General features: G+C 31.9%; 1 long non-coding RNA gene across 2 annotated transcripts; it reads left to right on the top strand.

Moving 5' to 3' along the window:
• Positions 1–2,915: 2,915 nt before the first annotated feature.
• LOC145042940 (uncharacterized) lies at positions 2,916–10,369 on the top strand. Of its 2 annotated transcripts, none has more exons than XR_013680814.1 (10): positions 2,916–3,786; positions 7,356–7,534; positions 7,991–8,125; positions 8,312–8,373; positions 8,505–8,899; positions 9,185–9,313; positions 9,415–9,461; positions 9,576–9,609; positions 9,739–9,812; positions 10,127–10,369. It is a non-coding gene; the product is annotated as an uncharacterized LOC145042940 (long non-coding RNA). The 2 variants fall into 2 exon arrangements; XR_013680815.1 differs by lacking the exon at positions 2,916–3,786 and adding an exon at positions 6,773–7,279.
• The last annotated feature ends 205 nt before the right edge of the window (positions 10,370–10,574 follow it).

The raw sequence follows: 10,574 nt of genomic DNA, 5'->3' as shown, positions 1-10,574 counted from the left end.
CTAGCAACAGGTGGTTGGCAGATATAGCCAACGCTTTTTGTACCAGTTGTTATCCCGAGGGAGACAATGTCGAACTTGTTTCCTGCCTGTTGGAGGACCAAGCACGTGATTGGTGGGATGAGGTTGGTAGTGAGTTGGGTGATGATGCGGTTGATTCTATGTCATGGTGTGTCCATAGTCCAAAAATGTGCATGCATTCATATTTCAAAAAAAGAATCGTCATTTTTTTTAGCCTAGATATGGCATAAGCGCTGAATTTCAATAATATTGGTGGCTTTGGTTTTGAAAAATGATGAGCGGATTAGGAGTTATCAAATTCTCACAAATCTTTAGGTTTTCAAAATAACCAAACCATATACTTGGTTGTCTGTCGTGCAAGTGCCAAAATGCATGTTTGATCCCTATTTTCAAAAATTAACTTGGATCGTCCATCGTCTGTTTTATACTTGCACGCTTCATCCTTGAAAGACGAATTTGTTGCGATTTTAGTCTATTCCATATTTAAAATGACCATAATTTCCTTGTGTATCTAATTTCCAATTAATCTAATATTATCTATTATTAATTTTAATTTAAAAAGAAAATAGGTCCATCTTCCACCACCCTTCATCCTCTACCTTCACCTCACCCACCCCTCTTCTCCCTCAACCTAAAGAACACCACACACCACCGTCACCTCCCAAACACCGACAACCACTACCTCCATGTTATGTCAAAATACGGCCACCAAAGGTGCATCTAAATTAGTCATGGTCGCCTCTAAGCCACCACATGTACATCTTCATCTAAATTTGTCACCACCGGAGGTACATCTAGCCTCCAGTCCGCCACCTTCGCCTCTACAGTTGGAATTACCATTCAAAACCTTTGTCTCCACTCTCAGAATTGATAAATCCATAGGTGGATCTACACCTTTGTTTTCTTAGATCTACAACATCTTAGATCTAATCATGTTTGACGGAAAACCTTCGTCTTCGTCACCACGTGTTCGCCAAAGATGAAGCTCGATTTACACTGATTTGTTCTTGGGTTTTGAGAGTTACAGGCCCAATTTGTAGATATGTGGTCGTCAACGTAGTTGTAGAAAAGAGGAGAAGGTGGCTGAATGGATCTGCTTTGTCGGATTTCGTCGATCTCCTTCTTCACATGTACGCTACCATCGGAAGTCAACGATAGAGTTTCAGATCGAAATGTTGTCAGTGATTGTTGGTAGTGCCGGAGGAAGAAGCCAAGTGCAAGGGTGACACTTTAAATAAGAGCGAAGGTGATTTAAGGGTAAACAAAGTGTGGTAGCAAGTGGTATAAGGTGGCAATGGTGGTTTGGTTCAATGATGTTAGTCTGCGAAGGAGGTGGGAACAAGGGAGAAGGAAAGTGACGTAATTAGGGGTTGAGATATTTTGTTTATTTTCCTTGTTTTTAGTTTAAAACTGATAAGGAAAAAAAAAAAGAAAATGAAAAATAAAATTATCAAGGATAAGAACTTATTTCATGTCAATAGGGACTAAGTGTGCAAAAAAAAAACAAATCGATGGAGAGTCCGAGTTAATTTTTGAAAATAGAGACTAAACGCGTGTTTTTTGGCATATGCACGAAGGACGAATGATATATTTATACATCTTATATATATATATATATATATATATATATATATATATATATATATATATATATATATATATATATATATATATATATATATATATATATATATATATCTTAGAAGTATAAAAAGTTGTTTTTATGTTTTTAAAAGTAATACATTATTTAAAGTGTATACACATATTTTAAAAATATAAATACATGTTTTAGAAGTTTATATATATATATATATATATATATATATATATATATATATATATATATATATATATATATATATATATATATATATATATATATATATATATATATATATATATATATATATATATTTGAAGTATCTAAAATATAAATACATACTTTTAATAAATATATTTTTCATGTAAACACGTTTTTGTTTGATATAACTCTAAATGTGTAGATATACATATTTATACTTCTAAACACATACTAATATATTAAAAATATATTTATCTTTTTAAAAATATATCTATATTTCTAAATACATAAAAAAAAACTTTCTAAATACATAAAAAAAAAACATATTTTTAATTCTGAAAAAACATATTTACACATCTAAAATACATATTTATACTCCTAAAACTTACTTTTACATTTTAACCATATAAATATGTAGAAAAAACCCGTATATAAAAATTAGATTTAAAAAAATTAAATTATAATGTTTAATTAAACATTTTTCTTGTATAAATATGTTTTACTACATTAATACATATAATACAGAAAAAAACCCTGAAATTTATTTAATGTTAATTTAAAAACATATAATAACAGATAACAAGAGAAAAAAAACTTGCAAAGTTCGGTTTTTAACGTACCAAAAAATGATGTTAATGGTAAAACTGATTTTTTTTTTTTTTTTTAAAAACTTAAATGTTTTTATGCCAATATCTTTAAATAAGCAGCCTGATTTTGGCATAAGACAAAACATTTTCGTCAAATATAGAATTTAGATCACAAAAAAGAAAAAAAAAATTTGGACGACCGAGAAAAACATACTTGAAGTTTAAGAACCTTTTACAAATTATCCAATTTTAAAAAGTAAGATGAATAAACAATAATCTAATTGTCAAAAAATATCAGTTGAAGTTTTTTATTTTTTTATTTTTTATTTCTAAAAGCCCAAAATTTGTTATCCATTTTTATGTATATGGCTGTTTCTAACATAAATATATTCATTCAAGTAAAAAAAAAGAACCTTCAAGTATGGGCTGGAAAACGAAACATTGCACAATGTAAAGGAAAAGGACATTGTCCTCGTTTATCCAAAGCATCTTCACAGAAATTTCTTGTTCATCGGTTTTCAACTGCCGTAACCTTTGTCCATACTTCGCATTTACTCGATTTCATGGAATCACATTGTAAACATCACTACCTATTACCTACTACTCTCTTCTCTTGTTTCCCTCAAAGCATGATACATTAAATGGAATGATCTTTTAATGGCATGGGAGATCACACACATCATGCTTTATTGGTATGTCACATCATCTGTATTTAATTATCTCTACGCATCTTCATTGCAATATCGCATTCGTTAGGTTTTTTGATGTTGCTACAATAAGCTCTCGACTCGTCCTTTTCCTGTTTCCCACTCTGTGGACTTGAATTTTCTGATCACACCTTGTCTAGTTTCGCTCTGATATGTCACAGTGAATGAAACAAGTAAAGGTAAATCACATTATAAATACAAAGATTGAATGTTGCTGATTTTCATCCAAATCCAATACTTTTGTTTACTCCCATCTCTCTACACTTGTTTTTTCAGAAGTAGCTAGCATTCAAACACAAGCTGGAACCTTTCTTCAAGATGAAGGCAATTCTTTTGTTCTATCATAGATCAAAAGAATAGCCTTCATCTTGAAGAAGTGTTCCACCTTGTGTTTGAATACCAGATACTTCAGAGAAAACAATTGTTGATAATATGAGCATGGGAGTATATACAAGTATTGAATTTGGATGTAAAATCAGCAACTTTTGGAAGAACTGTAAGCTTGATACTTCTTAGTGTCAACAATTTGGAAGATGATATACAAACTGGAACGCTTCTTCAAGATGAACAAAAGATTGAGTTCGAATTTCAATGAGGAACAGGGCTTCAGATTGTAGGTTTCATCACACCTACATGAATAATCTGAATTCTTAAAAACATTGGTCATAATCGTGTAAGTGTTATTGCAAGCTTGATAATATGAAAAATTAGGAACTTCTATGTTTCTTCTGTTTTCTTTTCTCAAAATTATGAGTTTCTTCATCTGTATTTATGAAGAATAACTCGATGAGATTGCATATTATGTCTATCCCTCTTAAACAATTTGCAAAAACTACATCCTTTTAAATATTTTTAATTATACAATGTGTATGCAGAATAATTAGTGATTTATATGGAAACGGATCACAGTTTCCAAACCTAAGTAGCATGACTGATGAGGAAAATTGTAAGTTATTAATTTTAGGATTTAAAAAACTACTTAAAATTTCTTTAAATTTCAAGATTGGTTCTTTTATCTTCAATATCTTTCATGGACACTGCAGGATGATTATGTATCAAGGAATCACCAATCAGCTAGGATCATACATGAGAACACTTATAACTAACTACACACGCTAACATGCACCTAGTGGGTTGTTTATAAAGGAGTAATATGTGTGATCCAGACTGCCAATATTTCGGATCCAAAACAACAGAAGCTATAGAGATGGAATTTACAGATGATAACAAAAATAAAACTCAAGAAAATGGTTATAAGGATTTTAACCTTAACTAATATTTCATAAAACTCCAGTGTTGAAGAATTCAAAGATAGAGTTGGATAGGCCTATTAGTAAAAAGATATGTTTAGCTAAACAAAATAGAGTGTTTCTACCTCTAAGGATGTGGTTGACAGAGTAGCTGAAAGTTAATTTTTTTAGCTGAAAATTTAGCTTTTGTCTTATAAGTTAGCTGGTAGCTGATACAAAAAGTAAATTTTTTAGCTGAAAATTTAGTTTTTGTCTAGTTGATTGAGTATGTTTAGTAAAAGTAGTTAGATAAACTACCATGTCAAATATAAAATGATACATTTAGATATATGGAGCCATATATCTATTTCGGTTTCATAATGTTATGAATTGCTAAGCCAATGTATAATTATTACCCCATGATTAAATACAAAAAATGCGTATAGTAGTATTAAATTATATATATATATATATATATATATATATATATATATATATATATATATATATATATATATATATAGGGTGGAGTTTAATAGAGAACCATAATTAACTAAAAAACCAAGTTTTTTTTTCAACTTTTAGAACTTATTCAAAAAAAAAAAAAAAACTAAAAATACAAAAATTCATAACTTTTTATCATATTTCCAATGATATCTAATTCTATAAAAAAAAAATCGTTAAATTCACAATGTAAATCTTTGAAAATTCACAATATGAATCTAAATTCACACGGTGAATCCAAAAAATATATTTAACATTCACAATGTTAAGTTATCAATTTAGATATTTTTAGTTTTTTTTTTCGATAAGTTCTAGAACTTGAAGAAAAAAAAACACTACTAGAAAAAAGGCCTTTTACGACGCGCAAAACACGACGCTCTTTGATTTATGTTACGCATTAGAGAGCGACATTAAAAAGTGTCATCTCTTCAAAAATTTTAAGGATTTAGGTCGCGCATTACTGAGTGCCCTTAAATTAGTGTCTCATGTAAAAATATTAAAAACACGGAGGGCACCTATAATAAAAAGGGCGTCCTCTACAAATGTCGCTTTATAATTTTAATAAACGCGCGTTTCTGGGACTCAGGGGGGAAACTAAATCCCCCAAAATTTTGAACACCCGCTTCCTCTTCCTCTCTACTCTCTACACCCGCCAAATCGACTTCATTCTCTCCCTTCTTTCTCTCTGCAAACCCCTTCTTCTCCGATCGACTTTCACTTCCTTCTATGTGCAAACCCTAATCAAACATAACACATTTGAAATAGTAATATCTTCTTTCATTTTCTCCCCTGCTACTCTCTGTAAAACCTAGCAGCCGCCACCACTAGAAACATGGAAAATCCCCCAAAATTTTGAAGTACCCCGCTCACTCCTCTTCACCTCTACCCTACTCCATCTACAATGACTCCCCACGTTTACAAACCCTAGTCTAGTTACGCTTCTAGCCTTGGTCCTATTTCTTCATCCATTCAGCAAATTAGGGGAACACGACTTCTCATTCATCCCTCAACTTCATCTTCTCAATCAAGAAAAAAGGATTCTGGTTTCTTTCGTGCATCTCCATCATCTTGGTGGCAATAAACTCTCTAAGGTTCGTTAATAGTAACCCATTCCCGATTTTTTCTCCCAAATATGGTAAACTTGTTCATTTAATTGAAGTTTCCTTTCTTCAACAAAAATTGTGTTTAACTACGGCCGACAACTACGATCTCCTATTTCTCCCCGGAATGGGAGGTGTTACTATGCTATGAAAAGGACGCTTCTACCATCTCCTATTTCTTCAACAAAAAAGTTTATGATGGCGGAGTCGACAACTACGGCCGCCACGACTACTACTGTGAGTATGTTTTTTCTGATTTTTCATTATATTGATTAAATTTCAGTTTAAAATTTGTGTTTAACTACTTGATCTTTGTCTTTAAAATGTTGAGAGTGATGAATCTGTTTGGTTTTATTTTTGAACAGAAGAACTTTATTTCTTCATCCCCTGTAGATCATCTCGAAAATCTCTACCCCTCTCTTAATGTTATTTTGTTGAACCTCAGTTTGATGTTTTATTTTATATTTTACAATGAATCGATGCTTAAAGTATGTGATTTTGGCATTTGTTTTCGATGGTTATAAATGTACAATTAAAGTAAATGGGTCAGAAAAAAGAGAGCATATATGCACTCCAAGTGATCGACAAAATGCTTGAAAGAGCAATCTTCTACATATGAAAACAATGTGTACCTGAATTAGATGCCAGATCTTGTTCATGGTAACTGAGTTACCACTAGAAGAATCCAGGCCAAGATTGTGATCATATGCATTCTTAAAAGCAGTAGCTGACTAAAAAATGGAACAAAATACACATTAATAAATAAATCGAGTAACAAAAGTATGATAAGTTGATGGACTTACTTTATATTCTAAACTACGTTTTCTTGCATCATTGAGTTTTCTCACAACCTGGACATATGTTGCAGCCTTTTTATCAACTATTGCCAAAAGCTCCATGTTAGAAGGACCAGATGAAATGTGAGGACTAGAAAATAGAGATAATATTGGCCCTGATCGGTTAGCCCCAATGCTTGAATCAGTTACATTGGTCCTTGCTAAACTGGAGATGCGGCTCAAGCTGTGAAGAAAGTCCCTTTTTTCCTTCTGCCAGTCATCCTGACAGATAGAAAAAAAATAGGTAATTTAGTATTAAACAGGCGGTAAAAGGGTAATTTAGTAGATATCAGAATACAGAATTGAAGTGTAACTTTGACTTTGTGTAGAAACTAACCTCTAACAAAGTCATCATGTAGTCACTAAAGTTTCTAAGATTATCTTTCTGGGCTTCCTGAACAGCAGAAACCATTGCCATTTCACGAACCTGAGATTATGAAAATGTAACATAAAGAGCATGAATGTATAACCATGTGAGCCTCTTGCAAATGGGCTAGGTTAGAGTCCTTTTTTCTATTAAAAATGATTGAACATTTAATCTTTTTTATTTTATTTATATATTTTGGTATTTAGGGCCTCCAAATGGGGAAAGCAACTTTGAAGAAGTAGTGGAGTTTGATCCAATTAAGCATCATAATTTCTTCTGTCCTTGGGTTAATGGAAATGTTGTTGCAGCAGGGGTTGAGGTGTTGCTGCAGCTTCTTTCTTACCCTTCTTGAAGTTTGTCTTCAATAGCCGTGCATCCAATTAAAGTAAGATCATTTTCTATTAATTATGCCACCTGTTTTTTTTTTTTTTTTTGGAGTTTCACATGTTTTTAAATATAAATATAAATATTTTTTTGTTTGTAAATTTTGAAGGAGTTTCACATGTTTTTTTTGGGGTTAGTTCAATGCTTTGTTTTATGACCTAATTTAAAAAGCTTAACTGAACCGAAGCTTATCTGATTATTTATTTAGAGGTTTTCTCAGTCTCCATTACACTCCAATAATTTGTATTCTTAGATATAAAGTTCTCGAACTTTTTTGTTATAATATATTGCGAAATTCAACAAATATCTTCCTCATGCTTTCATGGACTTTGACTTCAAGAAGACACCATTTCTTTCATTGCTATTTTTATTGCTTTATGAAACCAAAAAAACATAGAACCTGAAAAATAAATCCAAAAAAATGACCTCTAATCTGTTAATCTTTATCATGCAACAGTGCTTCGATGGATTTTCTACCTGAACCACAGACATGGGAGGGTTCTGTTGCATGCATTAGCGAAACCACTGCTTCAGCTGCTAGACAATTAGGCTTAACAAGTGTATATCGCCCATCTACCCCTGATCTTCACGGGTAATATATATATATATATATATATATATATATATATATATATATATATATATATATATATATATTTATATTTATTATTTTATAGTATTAATATAAAATTGGCTATGGAAATTTTACATATACATGAACATAGACAAATTTTGCAATTATTCAAATAACTGTAACCTGATTTTTATTTCACCACAGGTTGGCGAGCTAGCGGGAATAGCTGTGGGGGCAACTGTCATGCTTAATATTCTTATAGATGGGTACGTATAAATTGAACCTTCTTAATATTCTGATAACTGGGTATGTTGATAGAAGTTTTTTTTTTTTTTTTTTAAAAAAAAAAGGGGGTAACCTCTTTGTTCACATTTTTCCCTTTGTTGAAATGATATAGGCCACTGACAGGAGCATCAATGAACTCAGCAAGAACCTTGGGACCAGCAATAGCTGCAAATAACTACAAAGGCATATGGATCTACCTTACAGCTCCCATCCTTGACGCACTAGCTGGTGCAGGTATTTACACATCAGTGAAACTGCTTGAGGAAGATGATGTATAGCATTTATGTGACCATAATGCCCTGAGGAAGTTTTCTAAGATGTTTTAACCTCTCAAATGTGTATGAATCTGCTGACCGGTTATGATGGTTCCAAGTTATGGTGGTGATATCATAGAGAAGTGGGGAAATAGATGATTCTTTCATTGCTGACCTGGTGGTTGGTCTTGCTTCTTGTCAAATCAAAGCAGGCTCTCCTTCTCGTGGAGAGCGCTTAGCCAAGTACAATCAGGTAAAAACTGAACAAAACTTAAATTTTTTTACCAATTAATGAAAATCTAGACATTTCTTGAGATAAAAAAATGAATGCAACAGATAGCAATGTGCTTTCTTTGAAAAATATAAACCATTTATAACATATTTTATCCAAATAGAAAGGATATGTAGAAGATTTTTAAATTATAATGTCGTAATAAGAAAAGCAAATGGAAAGCAAAATTTTATTCTTTATTAAGTTTAATGCCCGTGTCCAAGAGTGATCATATTTGATTAACAAACTTCTAACGGGAGTGTGAAGGTGGCAGTTGAGCTATAATCACGACCAGGCTCGAGTTGTGGTTGTTGATCGATTTCAGGTGATGTACTTCAGATACTTTTCCTACATATGGACCCAATATTATCCCTCCCCGGACTTAAAATGCTTTCAGTTAAGTTTCTAATTATCTACACATATAATCAGCATAAAGAATCTCTTATATTTTATGTAAGTTTAATTAAAATAAATAGTCCCTTGTTTTTTTTTTTCAGGATACCAGGAGAGATTCTACTTCAATCTAGGTGACACTGGCTTCAAGGTCCGTTTTTTATACAATCATACCCATGTTTCATATTAAATTGGCACTTTGACTTTTCAATGTAAGGGTAAGATAGTCATTTAGTCTTTTGATAATTTATATTTTATTGTGCAGGTGTTCCAAACCAAGTTTGCTAAGATAAGCATGGGTACGAATTTCTCAATCCTTTTACCTAATTGCTCTCCTCCCAACACGTTAAAATTAATGAATGTTTTGATTTTTTTTTGGCACTAACACTTGGATGATGCTTACTTTGACTTGCTGTTGGAGAGGGTAGTGGAGTGGGCTTGCTGAGTGCTGATTGTGTGTTTGATGGATGAATTGGTCCTGATTTGTGGCTGGATACTAAAGGTGATGAATGCCACAAATTATTCTCATTATTGTTTGTTTTTTTATGTTAGTTTTGCGAGAACATATGTATTTAGCTTTCAAGGAGATGACTGCCTCATCTGTCGTGGGTCACGCTCCATATTACTGCTTGCAGCAGAAGCAGAAAACGGTGTTGATTTGTTTCTTTCTACTTAGTATTTCTTACTAGTTGTGAACAAGCCTCTCATCTCACATTTGAGTTTATAGGAATCAACAATCACTATGAAACTTCTAGTGTTTAGATTTCTTACTGGTTGTGAACATTTGTTTCTTCCTTTTCTACCCTTCACTTGCAGGTTGATGATTTGTCAAGAATTTTCAGACTATTTTCCAAAAATACCCCATGGATTGGATCCTGTCTCTAGTATGTTTAAAAAGGTTTGTGATTTAGAAGCTTTGGAGGAAACGAGACTCAAGCAAAAGTAAACACATAGAGAGTTGTTGGCACATAGTAAGCTAGATAATGCAATTGTATATAAATGAGTTCATTTTATTAGAACATTTACTCACTATTAGAATAATTATTTGTATTTGACATATTAGTGAAATGAATTATCTTTGTTATTTATGGTATTTTATTTTGTATTATGAGATTTTTAATGTATTATTTAATTTGAAAATTAGTAAATCTATAAATAATATTTTTTTTAAACATTTAAGATTATGATACGCAAAAATGTGTGTCATCTTCATTTATGACATGGCCTTTCTTGACAGGGGCTTTCTTGATACGCATTGCGTGTC

The sequence above is a fragment of the Lactuca saligna genome, chromosome 4 (assembly GCF_052625555.1).
Source record: "Lactuca saligna cultivar CGN05327 chromosome 4, ASM5262555v1, whole genome shotgun sequence".
In the NCBI taxonomy this organism is placed as follows: Eukaryota; Viridiplantae; Streptophyta; class Magnoliopsida; order Asterales; family Asteraceae; genus Lactuca; species Lactuca saligna.
The sequence above is the reverse complement of the archived record's forward strand: the minus strand, read 5'-3'. Positions and strand labels throughout refer to the sequence as shown.